Raw genomic sequence first — 19502 nt, forward strand, 5'->3', positions numbered from 1 at the left:
ACAGGAAAACACTGATGTCGGGATAACTATGTCACAAAATATATTTCCAATGGAGACCGCCTATTTCTCATGTGCTGCAATATATGTCATCGCTTATTGCTTGACATCTATTGCAGGCAATTCGATAGTTTGACAGCCATATTTTCATTTGAAAGAAAGCGTGCTGGTGGTAACATCGATGAAATTTTTATATTAAATTAAAATAAAAGTCTGTTCCTTATTGGATTATTTATGATTACGTTTTAGGAAATTATTCAGCAAGTTTTTTAAAGATTTAAATGTTTTTAAACACCGAAATTGAGAGAATGTTGTCTGGTGGCGTCCTGCGGCAAATGCTTATTTCAAGACATCAAAGTGCCCACACACAAAAACTTGCAATCACATTGCTCGTCAAAATGACAGTTGGTAGGCCATCGGTGTTTGCCTGTGGAGTTCCGCGGTAAGAGTACGTCAGATGCTGTGTGCCAACAGTGTTGCCGCGAATCATTTTTAGTGGTAACCAAATTTCTTTTAAAAAAGGGCCAAAAAGAGCTAAAAAAATACTTGTGGCTAAAAATGGTAGCTAAATTTTTTTTACTTACATATATGGATATATAAAAGGGCAAATACACGACACAAGCTTGCTGATTGTACTATCAGGCTCGAAGCATATGACGTACCAACTTGATGGTAAAATATTTTTTTCTTTACAAATGAGGTCCAACAAAGACCGAAATGATTAGAGCCGAAATCTCACAATTTTTCCACAAACAAGGCTTTGACTCATATAGTGCAAGAAATTTTCGGTAAAATACTTAAATAAAATTTATAGTTTAAAAAACTAAAACCTCGCTATTAAAACTTCCATTCGTACTGTCACCAAGTTACTTTAAGAATGGAAGTTTAAAGCAATTCAAATTCGTACTGTCATCAGGCATGTAACTTGAGAATGGAAATCGCTGTATCTTTTAGGCGCTTCAATATTACATAGTTACATCCCGAGCTAATAAAAGCGAAGTAAAGAAGAGCTGATTTCACCATTCACGATACCAGCAAGCTGGTACAATCATAAAATTTTGAAATCGTCGCACCAGCAGCCGGTACAATCACACCACAAGAACATACACGGTCAATCGGCTGGCGCCAACACTTGAAGGCGCCAACATGATGGTATCATCCATGGGCCCTTTAACACTTTAAGAATATTTGGTGGCGTAAGCTTATATATTTTAAAGTATAGTTAAATCTGTAATAGATAAGTTAACGGCCCTAACACTTTTATAGTTTGTATAAAAACGTAAGGAACATGGAAAACATATACAAAGATACACATATATATATATATATATATATATATATATATAATATATATATATATATATTAGGCCGGGTCGATTTGTGGGGAGGCAAAAAAATCGCCCATTGCTCTGTGAAAATCATATTCTAGGGATCAAAATAAGAAACTTTGCCGAAGGAACTATACCTCTAAAACGAATTCTGATGTCCCCCAATTTGGGTCGAACTTTTGGGTAGGGGCAAATTTTGAAAAATCCCACTTTGACCCATTTAGAGTGCTCCAATCGAGTCCAAATGTATGACCGACCCCCACTAACTTTGGAGGCCCGACCCACCGATGCCAGTGGCACACCCCCTGGAACCCCCCTGGGGGTTCACCATACAAACATTTCAAAAAATCGCCGGTTTTGCACTTTACATGAAAAAATCAGCGAAATGCCTATGTTTTTTCTTTTTGGAGTTTACTTTTCTCTTTAGAAATTTATTTAGTCAGAACATATGTAAATGAAAAAATGAATTTAACTTAGTAATAGAAAAGAAATTAAAAAAAATTATTAGAAATTAGCGTTTTTACAACCCTTTTAAAACCAAGGCATCACTGTGATGCATTTGCATGTCGTAAACATAGTTGTGTGGGTTTTTTATTCAACCGTTTTAAAAAATGAAGGTATCACTGTGACACAATTGCAAATCGGAAAATTGCTTGCGTTTTTTAAGACACAGCTGCATGTCGTAAACTTACTTGTGTAGTTTTTTTATAGCACCTACTTAAGAAATGAAGGTTGTTTTTACAACCCTTTTTGTGGGTATTTTAAGGCACCTTCTTAAGAAATGCGCGTTTTTTGCAACCATTTTAACAATTAAGGTATCACTGGAATGCACCGCAACCCTTTTAAGCAATGAAGGTATCACTGTGACACAATTGCAGATCGTAGAATTGCTTGTGTTGTTTTTTTTAAGCCACCACAAGACACAGCAGGTAGAGTTGAAATTACCATTTCATTCTTATTACCTCGTCTCGTAGACCATATATAACGCAACAGTTTTTGTGAATGCATTAAGTCGTTGTGAAGAACTCAAAGTGTGAAGTGCTAATTTCATATAAAAAAATATTTCAAAAAAAATAATAAGTGAAGTGACCATTCCAAATCAAAAAGTTTACAATGAATCCACCATCCTCTACACCGCAAGATGAAGCAACTACATCAACAACTATCGAAAACCCAATGAGTCATATACCCAAGCATGATGTTACTGTTTTTGGTGTGTCTACTGATTTAACTGATCTTAATTTACCAACCCATCTGGATATCTTGAGATATTATTTTTACTTAAGCGAACGTGCTAAAACTGAACAAAAAAAGTTTTCCCATAAATCATTCACTATTCAAGTACAAGATAAGTTGATTGGAATTTGGGAAAAACTTGGTATGGAAATAATGCTGAAAAAAAGTGTATTTAATAAATTGAATAAATTGCTTGACAAGTATCAAGAGCAAATCAAGAGAAGAAACAACACCCAACAATTTACAGAGTATGTAAAATCTCTGGAAACAATTTTTTACATTGGAACATGTAAATGCGATTTGAAGGCAGCTCCATGTGCATGCGGCTGGGTTCCCGAACGCCTCAAAGAGTTCATGCACGATCAACATAATCAGAGAAGACTAACAATGGATGCATTTGTGATGGAAACTGAAGAGCAAGGAGCAACGTCTATGTCATCAATGCCAACATACCAAGATCCCGATGATTCAACATACGCACCGCCACCGGTTCAAGAAGATATGGATAGAAGCACAAGTTCACAATACACAGAGAGATACGATTGTTTTAACTTTGCCTTGGTATGTGACAGATTTGGTGTGCCTGACAGAGTAGCATCAGCATTGGGAACCGCTCTTTTGCAAGATTTTAAAATTAAAGATAAGCATGGGAAACCTCTCATCATGGATAAATCGAAAGTTCCCAGAGAAAAAGAGAAATGCAGACAAGAAGTGCTTCGCAAACGGTTAGATGATACCAATTTGTTAGCGTTTTCATTCGATGGCAGAAAAGATGATACTTTAACGATAGATAAAATTGATGAGAAGTATCATACTAGGATGGTAAAAGAACCTCATCTTGTTATTTTGAGAGAACCCAATTCTGAATTGATTGGTTACGTAAGACTGGAACATGAAACCGCTGAATACAAAACAACCAAATTAAATGGTTTTTTCAACGATAAAAATATATCACTGGATGCATTAATTGGAATATGCACTGACGGTGAGCCAACAAACACTGGCCCACACGGTGGAATTATACGACGATTCGAATTGCTGTTAAAAAGACCATTGCATTGGTTCGTTTGCCTTCTACACTTCAACGAACTTCCGTTTCGGCATTTGTTTGAAGCTTTGGATAAATCAACCAGCACTGGACCAAGATCGGCAACCGGAAAACTGAGCCGTCAAATCGAAACTTGTGAAACTCTTCCGGTAAGTTATTGCTATCACTCATTTATTATAATTGTCAACCATTTTTAATTATTTTATTATTATATATTTTCAGGTGGTGGACGGCTTCCAGAAAATTGAGTTGAAAAATATGCCCCCTGCTCCAGAAAAAATTGAATTTTCCACCGATTCGAAGTACTTATACGACATGGCCCATGCAATTTCTAGCGGCGTGGTTCCGGCGGATCTGGCTAACATCAAACCAGGGAAAATTGTACATTATCGGTGGCTCACCAAGGCCGCTAGATTATTGCGATTATATGTGACAACGGAAAATCCAGATGCAAATTTAAGAATTCTGGTTGAATTTATAATTAAATGTTATGTGCCAATGTACTTCAATATCAAGTATTACAGCTCTGTCGTGTACGGCAGTGCATTATTTTTCAAGTTCATTGGTTGGTCGCGATTTCTAGAACCTCGTTTACGCAAAATTGTCAATCAAGTAATTAAAGATAATTCATATTATGCGCATTCGGAAAATATCTTGTTATCAATGTTGTTTGATGATAGCAAAGAAAAGCGCGACTGTGCCATCAACGCTATCGAACCGATGTTGACGAGCCAATGGAGCTTAGAGTTTATAAAAAACCAGATATAAACTTTAATTGCACAAGTTATACGGAAATTATCAATTTGAATGATATAAATATCGTATTTGAACCACCATTCACGCGAAGCATTCCGTACGATACATTGAAAGAATATTTAAATCAAGATGATCCACCGTTTAATGATCCAAAAATTCCATCACACATGACACGGAACGACATGTTCAATTGCTAGCTAGCGTTTCCGAACGGGTTATACCGGAAAATGTAGAGTCTGTTATGGCGACGACATTAGAGAGCCGTGCGAAATTGCCCAGACTTGAAAGTAAAAAAGACTTCAAACAATAATTTTTTTAGTTTCTTTTCTATAACTCACTTAAATTAATTTTTTCATTTACATATGTTCTGACTAAATAAATTTCTTAAGAGAAAAAATAGATATTATTATAAATAAATAAAGAAAAAACATAGCCATTTAGCTGATTTTTTCATGTAAAGGCCAAAAGTGGTGATTTTTTGAAATGATTGCATGGGGAACCCCCCAGGGGAGTTCCAGGGGGTGTGCCACTGGCATGGTTGGATCGGCCGTCCAAAGTTAGTGGGGGTCGGTCATACATTTGGACTCGATTGGAGCACTCTAAATGGGTCAAAGTGGGATTTTTCAAAATTTGCCCCTACCCAAAAGTTCGACCCAAATTGGGGGACATCAGAATTCGTTTTAAAGGTATGGTTCCTTCGGCAAAGTTTCTTATTTTGATCCCTAGAATACGATTTTCACAGAGCAATGAGCGATTTTTAAATCGACCCGCCCTAATATATATATATATATATCAGAGTCTTTCTTAGTTTAAAAATTCATCTCCTACATAAATGAAAAAATTAGATCAAATTAAGCATACATATACAACTTTTTCATGTCAAGTAAGAATAAATTTACCAAAGGGCTAACAAGGACTAGGGGCAATTTTAAATTTACGTGGCCAAAAAAGTATGTGGTAGCTAAATCTAGCCACCAAAGGGCTTAAATGGCAACACTGGTGACCACTTTGTGAGTAATTCCTGAAAACGTGAGGAATTTCGGGTGCGCTTGAGTTTTTTTTTGAGGATTTTTATTTTAAGGAATGTTCTCTTGATATATTTGCAGACAACAAATGCAACCATGATTTACACAACATAGTTGTTAAATCGCTCTGCAAATTTTTTAACAAAAAGCTTAACGAAGCTTTATAAAGAGCGAAATACACCAAACAAGCGGCTTTTCAAACATACTTCAAACCTACTCAAACTAGGGTTGTTCGACTTCACTAGAAAGTCGACTTTCGACTTTTCGATCGACTCTGTACAGTCGACTTTTAAAGTCGACTGATCCACAAAGAAAAGTCGACTTTGTTCGACTTTTTTAATAAAAAGAAAATGTATTAACTATACTCTGCATTTAACTCATATATTAGGTATAAATATAAGAGTCAGAATACGCCAAAAATATCATGATTTACTAGTGGTCTTTAGAATAATCTGTAATTTAGTGAAATTCAATGCTAGTTAAAAAAAAAAACTGACACTAAAGGATTTTTTAAAATTTTGAAAATTGTTCCAGCTATACATACGGTGACCATCCGTTCTGTTTTTTGCAGGACCGTACTGTTTTTCAAAGGTCGGTCCTGCGTAGTTTTTCAAACCTGAAAAACCTGAAAATGTACTGATTTTTTCCAAGTGTCCTGCATTTGTCCTGCATTTTATTCGTTATTTTAAAATTATCGGACAATGGATGGATTTTTTCAAAAAAGTGTTTTTTGTTACTTTTCTTAGCTTTTCTGCAATATCTCATGAAAAAATCTCCAAATTAACGTAAGCTCGAAGGGTATTGATGTGCTTCTTACCAAAATATATAACTTGTGGCGACTTCAATCAAAATTATTAGTGCTACAGGCGAAAAAAGTGAGATTTTCAATCAATTACGCAGATTCATTTGATTATTTTTTTTCATTATTTAAAAAATTCGTAAACTTTGAGCCAAAGATAATGAAAATCGGATCAGAAATGTAAATGCTATGGAGCGCAATCTGCACAAATTATTTTTTTTTGTAAAGGGCACTTTGTAACTCGTCGTTTACGTCGATTCATGACGTCGATTTTTGACAAATAACTGCGAAAAGTACTAAAAAAACAAAAAAAAAGGGGGGTATTTGTTTTCGTTTTGAACGACTCAAAATTTGCCTATAAAATAATCTTTTAAAGATTTTAACTTCTCGTGTAAGCTATTGTAATTATAATATGTTTTACTATACTTTTATAAATATTCATGTAAAAAAAGATTAATATCAATGAAGAAAACGTGATTCAATTTTAAAGTTTAAAATGTATTAAGAATTTAGAATCATAAATACTCTTTTGATATTTTTATACTACGTAAATATATGTAGGCATATTTTTGAAAAATTGTCCTTCATTTTGAATCCATATTTATGGTCACCGTAGCTATACAGCATGAAAATGTTGGTTGTGAGGGTTTTTAAAAATTATATTTTTGAAAAATAATTTAAAAATTTTTAAATTTTCACAAAAAAAATTCTAAAAATTTTTTGAATTGATATTTGGTAATTACGGAAAACTTTTTGAAAATGTGGCCTTCCGATGGAGCAGAATTGGCGGGTATTGGTAGAAATATAGTGCCACTTTATAAGCATGGATAAATATGGGAGTAGCCCAGACAGCTAGTGGATTGGGACTATCCACACGACTAATGTCGCATATTAACTGGAATCCTACCAGCAACGTTTTTAGCGGTGTTTAAAATGTTGTACCTTACGGATTGGTCAAATTCGAACCAAAGACTGTCTGTAGAAAAACTTTCTTGGATGAAATTTTTAAAATAAATACCTATGTTTATCTTAACTCATTATTAACTGAAGGTTGTGGAGACAAACGATTAACAAATTTTGAGGAATTTGTTTTCACATAGTAATTTTATGCGCTGCTCTTAAATGATTTGACGATGTTGTTGTACTGTCATTAAAATTCATTTATCTACCACACTTTTCAAATTTCACTTAAGTTTTATTGGCAATTTTTTTAAATACGACCAAAAAGCACTCCGCGCCCTTGTTAGAAGATCAGTTTTTATATGCAAATAAATCAAAAAAAGTCGAGAGTCGAAAGTGAAAAGTCGACTTCAGTCGACTTCCATAAACTAAAAGTCGATCACTAAAATTCGATTTTCAGGAGTAAAAAGTCGATTTTGGTCGAAAGTCGAAGTCGACTTTGCCATCCCTAACTCAAACCTCACAATGTAAAAGAGTTTGGTTTTCTTCGATTTTTCTCTCTTGCGTCCTCATTCGGTGAAATTCCGTTGCGAATGAGGCGATTTTACCACACACAAGGTAAGCGGTTTAATCAAACGTCAACATGGCGGCCAGAAAAGCAAAAAATTTTGATTTTTGTTCACATTTCAAACGGGAACAAGAGGAAGGCAAACACCTCCATACGCAACATAAATATTAGCTTTAAGCAAGGGGATATTTCGCGTGGTTTGTCAAGCCGCTTGTGTGGTGTTTTTCGCTTTAAGCATATTTGCATCTGCTGCTAAATATTCAAAATGATATCGACAATTATTTTCATTCCATCGTTATACTTTCAACTTATTTTGAACTTGTAAAATCTCGGTAACGAATGGAGAGAACACCCATTGTTCGATAATAAAGATATTCAAATTGATTCCTCATTAGATCCAGAAAATTATAGGAAAAGTTTTGGAATTAAAAGATTCTTCAGGTTCATATAAATTTCACAATTAAAAAAAAATTATATCTGCATTACTAATATAGCCATTTTCTAATGCTTCAGTATAACGTATATTTAGTAGTTTAAAAATGTGTAGGACTGACTTGAGGACCAGATTGAGCACTGGTATAGTTGCACCAATATTATATACAAACCAAGGCATAAAAATAACGGTGATACTTTGTTTGAGCCGAAAGAACAAATGTACCAAATTTTTCATTTGTTTTTGAGGAATTTGGTAATTTTTTTGTGGCAACACTGGTGTGATGAGGGCACTGCTCGCAAGACCAGAGTTGCCACTTTGGAAATTATTACCAAAATTGGTAGAAAAAATTTGCGTTGGTAAAATTTTTCTCATTTTGGTAGATTTTTGTTAAAGTACTTTGTTTGAAAAACGAAAAAAATTTTGTTCTCGCTTTATTTTCCGTAGTTATCTTGGCTTTATGATTTTATTTCCAAAAGTGTAGTCTTCTTTATTACATTAATTTTCGAACGCTTTAGTGCACACTTTTTATATACGTATATACATACATATATACATATGTGAGTATGTATCGTGTTCCATTAAAAACTCATTTTACTGAAATCTTGAGGAGCTTTTGAACATTTGAACATTTTAAATGTCTCTTTAAAAAAAAAGAAAAATGGTCAGGCTTGTATTTGCACGCTATGATTGTACAAACAAAAATTAAAAAATCACCGCCAGTTTTTATAAATGTCAAATGAAAATAAAAATGCAAAAGACCGGCGGCTAATATATCTTTTGAACCAAATGGAGTTCTCAGCTGCATATTGTTGGTTATACTAAAATTCCATGGGGTAGAAAGCTGCACACCGAAAATGATTCTAAAAATTCAGAGTAAAAGTTCCAAATTTAGACGAAAAATTTTTGATTCACTTTTTTTGAAATTTTGGATTTTGGCACACATTCTATTTGAAAGCACTACATTTAATACACCATTAGCACTGTTTCTGAAATATTTCTCTTTTTTCTTTATCTTATGACTAAATTTTTGGGACATTGGATGCTGTGCCCGAGTGACCAGATTGGAAACTCTAATAACTCGTAAACTATCAGCTTTCACCAAAATTTTATATAACAAAAATGAGTATACTGGTCGATATCTTTATAAAAGTGCAGCATTTGACCCTTTAATACAGAGTCTGTCATATATGAGACGCTTTTTAACCCTTTCAAGGCAGAGGCAAAATGGTGCTAAATATGTTTTCAACGTACTTTTTTTATTTTTATTTTTTATATTTTTATTTTTTTGTTATTATTATTTTACTATGGAAAAATTTTCTACGATTAATATCTACATCAACATGAGAAAAAGCACGTTCAAAAGCATATTGATAACCTTTTTCATCTGCCTTGAAAGGGTTAAAAAGCATTTCCCATATGACAGACTCTGCATTAAAGTGTTAAATGCTGCACTTTCGAAAGATATCGACAGAGTATAACCATTTTTGTTATATACATTTTTTTGTGAAAGCTAATAGTTTACGAGTTATTAGAGTTTAAAGGAAGCTTTTCGGTTTCCAATCCGGCCACTCGGGTACAGCATCCAATGTCCCAAAAATCGAGTCCTAAGATAAAATAAAGAGAAATCTTTCAGAAACAATGCTAATGGTGTATTAAGTATAGCGTTTTCTAGTGGAATGGGAGCCAAAATCCAAAATTTCAAAAAAACGTGACATTTTGAACGGTATTTTGAGGGTTAAATTATTGTTGTTGTAACTTCCCTATAGTTTTCCTATATTATATGATCATTTATCTTCACGATAAAAAATTTTCATTCCATTATCTCTTTTCTAAGCGAAGATCTACGATTTTGAAAAACAAACTCGTGTTTTGCCTATTGAGCGCCGCTGGGAAGGGTTTCAAATCAAGCTTTTACTCCGTGCGCGTCCATATACATTTTTATATTAGGGGTATTCTTGAAGTCTTGCAAAGACCTTGCACGGTGCACGGATTGTATAGTAAAAACCGGGTTTCCTATGGGACAGGTTTGCAAACCGTGCAATCCTTGCATCGTGCAAGGGCTTTGCAAGACTTCAAGAATACCCCTATTATAAGATCTACAGCGAGCTTTGGGAGTTCCGCCTTCGGGCGCTGTTTTGAGCATCACTAATTCGAATAAACAAAATATAGTTTGGCGCCAAATCATATGTTTTTTGGTTTGAAACATATACGATATCGTTAATTTTTTTTAAGTGCAGTTTCCGCTTCAAAAACTGTTGTGCAATGAAATCTGTTGATGTACGTCGTTTTATTCTTCATTTATAAAAATATGTTTGTTTGAAAATGTGAAACTAACTACATTTTATTGTTAACTCCTTTAAAATAAGTTACAATCTTATTAATATAGAAAAACCTATTGGGGATATTCAAAGCCGAAATAAAGTCGTGTCTCAAGTTAGTTCCTGCTTTTTTTACAAGTAACTTTAGAGTTGACTTTATTTTGACTATGAATGTGCCCCTATATAATTCTAATTTTTAAATTCATTTTTAAGGTTTATTTTATTTTAGTCTTCAGAGCGTATTTTAATGCATAAAATTAACCGCTTTAGTAATCATCTTCTTTCTACATTAGTTCTTCTTAGGAGTCGTACTTTAAAGGAATAAAACACTTACCAAAATGTTCGTGGCTTTCTCATTGGATAACTTCTCGATATGGTGTAACCTGAAATTATTTACAAAAGTACGAGAGAATTTGTGGTTAAAAGATTAGATCTATATCAATATTAAAAAAGTGGTTTTGTGTTAACTGACATTAATTTAATTTTTTATCACAGTAAAAGATTATTTGTTTCTTTCGCGGAAAGAATTTAGTACACACTATGCCATTTCGTCTCTACTGGGGCTCTTTTCTCATTAAAAAAAAAAAAACACATTTCATGGGCGAAGAAAAACGCCCCTTTCTCTTAATCAGCTCTTTTTACAGTTCAAGTAACAGTCATGCAAACATATGGTATTAGCTGCAGGTCTTCATACTTTAGTGATAACGCTTTAACAAAAGATGAAGATTCACTATAATCAAACGGCGAAAACGCCTACAATTAGCAACGATCAGTAACATCGAATTTCAATCGAAAAAAAAACAAGACAGTGAAGATAAAAACTTAAACGCATTAAGCACCCCAATTTTACTGGCATAAATGTTATAGTCGGGGAGGCGAGCGACAATTATATTATGTCACATTTGTGGTGTAGAGAAATAGCCTGGCGTCAGTCAGTCTACTTCGTTAGCGTTTTGGCGCGGGGCCGCTATAATATTCAGCCCTATTCTGCATTTCGATTACGTTCCCGCATTCCGCTCCGCTGGAATCGAACTTAGGTATTCTGCGTTACAATCTAAACGAAAGAAGAAGAGGAAGAGAGAAAACATCTTTCGAAATCAGCTGTTTGCCTAGGAATGTGTGAAATCGAAACAAAACAAAGAAATATTTGCCACCAAACTATAGCAGCATATGAAGTTAAAGTTTCTAAATATTTTAAAATAACTAAATATACCTAGCATCACTGTAATTTAAAAATAAAATTTAAGTGGATACATAATTATAAGAATGAAATCCATAGCCGCTGCGTTATTGCTTGAAGAGAAGAACGAGTCCCAGATTGCTGATGCGGAAGTTGAAAGGCGGAGATTTAGGGACATGTTTGATCTTTTTCAGATGAGTGAAGAGTCAAGAGGAATTCATCTTGAACTGTATTACTCATCGCTTAAAGTCAGTGAAATTATAAACGTTGTTTGAGCACTCCACAAAATTTGCATTTACTACAGTGGAAGATTTGAACGCAAATGAATCCCATTTTGTAAGCCGTCAGAAGGAGGGGAAGAACAAAGCTTATCTTTCCATAGCAAATCGAATTCGAGGCAACATACGCACCTCTTTTGACTAAAAACGAGTGCAATAATAAAAGCATCTTTTTTATGTAACTTCACATTTTATGTATGTATGTATCTATGTGCATACATCTATTAATTTTATATAAAAAGAATAAAATGCATTCAGTGCATTTCACAGTCTTATTTATAGATAATGTAAACAAAAACGCCTGGACTTCCACTTTGAAAACGTCGACATCCCTTTTGGTTGCCATTATTTGAGCCAATTTTTCGTATTGCCCGTATTACCGCTCGCGAAAACACAGAAATCGAGAAAATTCATTTATTATGACTTTTACAATCATGCACAGTATATTTGACTTAAATTTTTTATAAAATTTTATTATTTAAACCCACGAAAATAACAATTGAAACGTTCTCCGTCAACAAATTTGCAACTTAGAAAAACGGAACTACGATCGAAATGTAGAATAGGTATAATCGTAAATTTCGAAGATTGATCGAAAGGAAACGGAACGCAGAATACCAAAGTTGCCAAACGGAGAAAATTTCGATTCGAGTCGAAATGCAGAATAGGGCTGATTATATAGAAACTCTAAATCTTGCAACTACTTTATAAAAACTGAAAAATTAACTGCGAGTAGGATATTGATTAAAAAGTAGTACGACATTAGTCAGTCACTAAAGTCATGCAACAAAGCCCGTCAGACACGCGTTAAAGCTGCACAAAATCTTAGCATCGTGAAAGCATTTTATAAAAACTGAAATTCAGTTCACATGTGCAGAATATTATTGTAATTACAAAACTAATAGTCAGTCACAATTATCCTGTAACATACATATGCCCTCAGTCGGCGAGAGAAGAATTCGCTTCTGGGGTATTCCATCGTCACGGGTGGGACATTTGTACAGCAAAAATAGTTTTCCTTTTTTAATTTAAGTATAAAGTACTAAGCAATTCTACATTTTGATAAAGCTACACCTAGTTCACTAATATACGAGTTATTACCAAATACGAAAAATATTCCAACTTGATTTTATATTGGAAAATTCTGAGCTGTTTCTTCCGTCACGGGTAGGACAAAGAAAAGACACTGCTTTTTGGAGAACATATATTTTAAGGAAAGTCTGTGAATTTACTTAACATTTCTATCTGGATTAGATGTTTTACTATACAGAAAAGAACCAGCAATCCCAACAAAGCACAAACCATAATAAGAATTATTTTTTTATTATTAAAAAATTCAAAATTCTCCTGTCACGGGTGGGACAACTTTTGTCACGGGTGGGACACGTACGATTTTCTTCATGAAAGGAAGCTTCTAGTGAGATCCATATCAAAGAGATTAGGTATGATAAATGTTAGAGGTCAAATACAAGATCAATTGACCTACTTTTATGACAGTGGAGTCATTGTAAGACGCACGATATACTGCTGACCCCAGGATCTATTTTAGGGGCAATAGTTATACCAAACGAAAGCTAGAAGTCGCCAGATTGATGTATTAAAATGCATGGAAGAAAGGATTATTTGCAAACGCATGAAATTTTATATGCATTTTCCTAATGCACTTCTGCACGGTGCATTTGATTGCAACGAAATTTCGAATGTGCCTTAATGATTTTCAAGTTTGTTTAGAATAGCTATGTATGTCTGACTAATACTAACTACAGGCTAAACATGTATATCGACTACTGTTATCACGTCGATAGAGATGTCTAACCTGCTGTTAGTGTTGACCAGACATTGAGTAACCGGCTTAAGAGTGGCTCGAGTTGAGTTATTTTTGGAAACTGATTTCATGGACAAATCATGCTCAAATTTAGCTATTCCTTAAAACCATAGAACGTCAGAAAAGATCTTGTGTATCGATGTCTAATCCGAAAAGTTATCTGCATTAGAATACTTGTAAGCAGATACATATGTATATCTTTGTCACTTAAAGGCTATTTATTGGATTGAATTTATAAGTTTCGCGAACTTCTAGATTTTCTTGGTTGGAACTTTTCAGGTAATTGTTAATATTGACTTTTAATTGTTGTTAAGCAACCCTCATCATAGAATTCTCTGGCGTCTCTAAAATAGTAATGCTTATCTTGACTTTTCGAGCTGGCCACGCGAAATTTTTTACTACATCGCTTAGCCCACCAACAGTATTATGGTGTTTAGTCAACCTTTACTTCAGAGTTTTGTGGCATTAAACATAGGTTTGAAACGTTAAACTTATTTTTTTATTGTTAGGCATCATTAGAAAAAAATTATAAAAGATTGTCACGGGCGGGACACGATAAAACGTTTCAAAATCTCTTAAGTAGGTACTTATAATATAATAAAAGAAATGAAATAGGGCTGCTTATTATAAACACACTCTAGTTATGAAATTATAGAAAACTCCCTAAAGTAGTAACTAAGCAATACGAAGTTTAAAACTTTTTAGTCACGGGTTGGACATGCTAAACCGTAGTGATTTTATCCTATTATATAATTTAAATGCCTATTTTTCTTCAATGCCATATTGCTTCTTCGGGGCGCAGAAAGATCGAGACATTTATTCCCCCCTTCAAAAAAATAATAACTTTGTGAATACTTGATTTTGCAGAGCCTTCTATATTAAAATATGTTGTCGTATTCAACTACTTTTCTAATGTTGAAGTTTTGAGTGTATTTACAGTGTAATAAAATAATATAACTAAATTTTTTTTCGAAAAAACGTTAATTTCAGGTATTGAGCATTGAATCATCAAGCATTCCATGTTCAATAAGCTACTCTAAAATTGGACACAAAGTTTCACTTACTCATGGAATACCCCTTCTGTAATACGGCGAACTCAATAAATATTAACAAATTTATTTTTTTACTTTTGAAAAAAACAGACATGTAGTTATTTTAATCAGAAGCGCTACTGTAACTATACATTTCGTCATGCTCATCGTCACTCTCTTCTGGACCCTGGTGCGAAATAAAGTCAATTGACATTATTACCTTTTTAAAAACGAAATAAAATCCATTGACATTATTTCTCTTTCAAACATTAAATTTCCTTAGCTTCGCGGCGGCCCGCGCGACCGGCGCACACCACGTCACGCTACGCCAAAATGGCACTTTTACAAAAAAAAATTAGATTTCAATACATTTTTGTGAAATCCTTTGCGTGCACTGCTTTTTCTCAACTAAAATTTTCTAATTTTTCTAAAAGCTATTCAACTGGTTTATCTTATTTTATCATTACACTTTTGTTTGGAAAATGTAGCTTTATTTTATTGCTAAATGTGAATGATTAAACGGAATGACACCTTTTTTGGCACTTTTATTTTTCTATTTGGCACATTTTGGCACTTCCTTATCCTCAATATGGCACCTCATAACTAAGGATAGTCGCCAGCCCTGATTGGAAGATTTCTGCTGTGTTTTGGGGCAACAGCTTGTCTGCAGTAAAAAAGCATATAATTTGTGTTTCAAAAGTGTGTGAAAATCAATCAATTAACTTATATGATCTCGGTTCCGATATTAAATAATCAATAATTGTTTATACCCGCATTTTGGCACATTGGCTCGTTGAATGTGCCATCTAATAAATAGTGTCGTCATTCTCCTTAGCTGCCGTTAAATGATGTCGTCACAATTGCTGGCGGAGACATGAATACAGTGTAAGAAAATTCTTTTTCTATAATTGTTTCCTTATGCAAAAGTTGGTTTCTTTTCCACCTTAGACATTCCAAATTCGTTCAAAAGATGCTAATTTAAAACACAGAGTTTTTTCAGTGTTCCTCCGGGGTTTTTGGACATGGACTGTTTCTTCAATTTAATAGTGTTCGCTTTATTTTTGTGGAAACGAAACATGTTTTGCAAGTTATGGATCATTTCTACACTCTTTCTTCAAATATTTCTCGTATTCCAGCTGTGCGCAGGCGTTTAGTTTTTTGCATTGTATCTTTACATATTCGTAATTTAAATTTTTTTAATAAAATCAATTGATGGTAGTTCATGATTGTGTGTGGATTAATATCACAATACTGAGGATTTGGCAATAACCTTTTTCATCTATTAAAAACAACACTTTCGGGGCAATGTTTATTGTAAGAACAACATTTTTTTCTATGAATCGACATACTTTAAGCAATGTTGACGCTATTTCCATTTGAACGAGGAAATAGTGTCAATGACTTTATTTCCAACTTGTTGTTGACTTTGTTTCGCTTTTGAAAAGCTAATAATGTCAATTGACCTTATTTCCATTGACCTTATTACCTGTCACCAAATAGAACATATATCTGAAGTTCCAAAGTGTGCCACCATTTATTTTGAAATTTTTAAAATTTTAAGATTTTTTAATTTTAATTATTTAATTTAAATAATGTTCGTCTTGGCAGAATGAACAAATCTACATTAATAAAACTAGTGTGTGGCCAAGTAGTCCAAATTGCTAAGACGTGCAATAAATGATATTGTCAACTCGATTCTAGTTTTGCTGCACGTAACAGTAACAGTAACATGTAACAGCAATACAAATGCATAAATCAATGTTTTTACGAGGTCGTTTTGTCAGTATCGTTTGGAGACTATCGTTTTAAAGTTACGTGATTCATGCCCTGATTGAATAATTATGTTTTCAAAAGTAAAAATATAGACTTTTTAAAATTGATTGAGTATTACAGAAGCGCATCCTTCTATCGGCGACTGACGGCATCTGTTACAGGAAAATTCTGACTTACTGTTATTTTTGTAATCACAATAATAATCTGCACCTGTAAACTGAATTTCAGATTTTATAAAATGCTGTAACGATGCTAATGGTGATTTCGTTTCTACCAAAAAATGTTGCTTTTTGATTGCCCCTTTCTGTTTTCGTGTTCAATTCTAAATTTAAGGCAAAGGGTGAGAAAATCGTGTGTTCGTTTCCTAAAATTTCACACTCTTACAAGGCAAAAAAGGCACATTCTCTGCCCTGTGGAGCTTTGTCAGGGGATATGGTTGCCCTCAAAATCGAATGGTTGTTCAAAACGACAATATTATGAAATGCGTGAGCTATACAAGGACAAGAAGGCCAAAACATGCGCTTTTACAGGGTTGAGTGTAACATCTAACACATTTTGCACCTAGGAAGGGCAACATTTTTTTGAAAGAAACGAAATCACCATAAGATTTTGTGCAACTTCAACGCGTGACTGACGGGCTCTGTTGCATGATTTTAGTGGCTGACTAATGTCATACTACTTTTTAATCAATATCCTGCTCGTTAATTTTTCAGATTTTATAAAGTACATAGTTGTAAGATTTAGAGTTTCTATACAAAATTAAAGCGGCCCCGCGCCAAACGCTAACGAATTAGACTGACTGACGCCAGACTATTTCTCTACCCCACAATTGTGATATAATATCAAAAATTCAGCTATAATAAAATGCTTGCAGTACTTTGTCGCTCGCTCCTCGGACTATTATTATTTGTAAACTAAATATTATTATCTGCAGATATACATACTACATATGTATGTATGTATTCTAAGAAAGCTACAGATTTGGTTTCTGTGGACAAAAATACGTAATTTTTTTTTCAACACTTTTCAACAGGAGTCCAGGACGAAGGTCATTTAGAAGTTGAAAAAGGCACTTCCGAAAAAAAAGTTTCAAACAAAAGTTATGTATTTTTGTCCTAAGAATCCGAATATGTAGTAAAACATGTATATATAATTTGGAAAAATGGACTTCCGGTAAGTTTAAACCACTACCGAAAGTCGGTAATACCACAAAAAGATAGAGGGTCCCCGATTTAGGCGGTCGAATTTTTGCGGTTCTCAATAAAAAACATTTCCCTTCCTTTTAGAAGGGGTGGACAGGTGGTCTAGGACACCCTGTATATACGTAGGTATGTATGTAGCTATATGTGTACATTAGACCACGTAAAAAAAATCCTGCGATGCGACTGGAACCTGCATTTCTAAGAGTAGCCGAATGGAGCGCTTATTTTTGTCTTGGGAATAACACGCAAGAAAATTAGTGCTTTTTTTAAGGTCAATACAATATTCTAGGATTAATCAAACAATGGCTTATAATCAATGTATTCTTCCAGTTTCGGACGTTTTGATTGATCCTAGAAAACAATATTGACCTCAAAAGAAAATAACTAATTTTCTTACGTGTTATTCCTATGGCAAAAACAAACGCTCCATGTGGCACATCTTAGAATTATCATAGAGAGGGAAATTCATGGAGGTAATTAACAGGACCGAAAAGTCTAAGATTTTAATTGGAATTGCTTGTTTTGCTTATTCACGGTTTCCAAGCTTAATTTTAACGAGCATGCTTATTTTGCTTATTTCAATGTATAAGGCTAAGTACGGACCTTTTAAGAAAACGGTCAAGAAATAAATCGCTATTATTTTGTGCGTGTGAATAGTAGTGTCCAAGGAGTTTTGACGTCTGACATTTTACAGCCTTCCTTCCAAAATAATGGAACGGGCATATATTTCTGTTGAAAACAAGGGTATCTAGTACCTACGCTTCACAAAAAAACTTTAGCAAACCATAGTAGAAAGCGTAGCAAATTTTTTAAGAACTTCGTACAGCTTAAGAAAATTTTGCTCAATAAATTTTTCTTGACCATTTCTGTGGCGTTTTTTTATTCGTCCAAATGTTTACAAGTAATAATTGAAAACAGATTTGGTTTTTATTAACCCGAAACTTTAATTGCATTTCTGCTTGGGCACAAAATTTTAAACCTTTGGTGTCTCTCTACGGGAGCATTGGTGTTATTGAAAAGATTAAAAACATTTTATCTGAAATGAAGAATAACGAATATTTTAAAAAAAAATTAAGACGACCAGCACAGATCTCTATTATTTGAGAATATCAAGCAACACTTGATTGTCCATTGTAATTTTTTAATCCTTGAAATAAACTGAACAAAAAACATTAAACCGTACACTCAATTTTGTTGCTTTGCGAGCATATTTGCAAGTATATTTACCGATGTTTCACTGCTTATCTAATAAACGCTTAAAATGGATTGTTTCTTGCTTATTTTCTTTGGCCCTGGTAATTACTCTACCAAATACTAAAGTTTGAGTCGGGTTATGGTCCCATTGCAGATTTTTTTTTTGACATGGTCTAATGTACATGCATATGTATTCACATACATAGATACATATGTACATACATAAGTATGTGTGTAGAAACAAAAAATGACAAGAAGCGAAGGCTTTCGAAGTTAGGCCCTTTCATACTTCGTCAACCTTTATAATTTGATAAATGAACAGTCGATCTCATTTTACTGGCAAAGGAAATTTTTCGCGTAAAAAAAAGCGTAAAAATAACTACATTTGAGTTAAACTTTGTTTTTTTGTTCCTATTTTGCGAAAAATCCGAGATAAAGCACTTAATTTTCCATAAGAAACTCGAATTTGGTGCAGTGAACAAACTTATTACATATCGATGGCTGAGTGGAAGATCGACCTATCTCGGCAGCCAGTTCGAAAACGCTCTATCTAAAAAAACTTTTCATGAACGCCCTATTTCACAATTTAATTGAATTTTATTTCAAAA

General features: G+C 33.8%; 1 protein-coding gene across 14 annotated transcripts in view; it reads right to left on the bottom strand.

Annotated features, from left to right (window-relative positions):
* The window catches only part of LOC118747291 (homeobox protein prospero-like), a 619759-nt gene that overhangs the window by 477960 nt on the left and 122297 nt on the right, over window positions 1–19502 (bottom strand). For all 14 annotated transcript variants that reach the window (XM_036481305.1, XM_036481323.1, XM_036481314.1 and 11 more), the window contains one exon: window positions 10746–10794. The gene's annotated coding sequence lies outside the window, so the exon portion shown is untranslated. The remainder of the gene's footprint in view (window positions 1–10745; window positions 10795–19502) is intronic.

Source organism: Rhagoletis pomonella, unplaced genomic scaffold, assembly GCF_013731165.1.
Source record: "Rhagoletis pomonella isolate Grant_MI unplaced genomic scaffold, Rhpom_1.0 Rhpom_scaffold_00001, whole genome shotgun sequence".
NCBI classification, from domain to species: Eukaryota; Metazoa; Arthropoda; class Insecta; order Diptera; family Tephritidae; genus Rhagoletis; species Rhagoletis pomonella.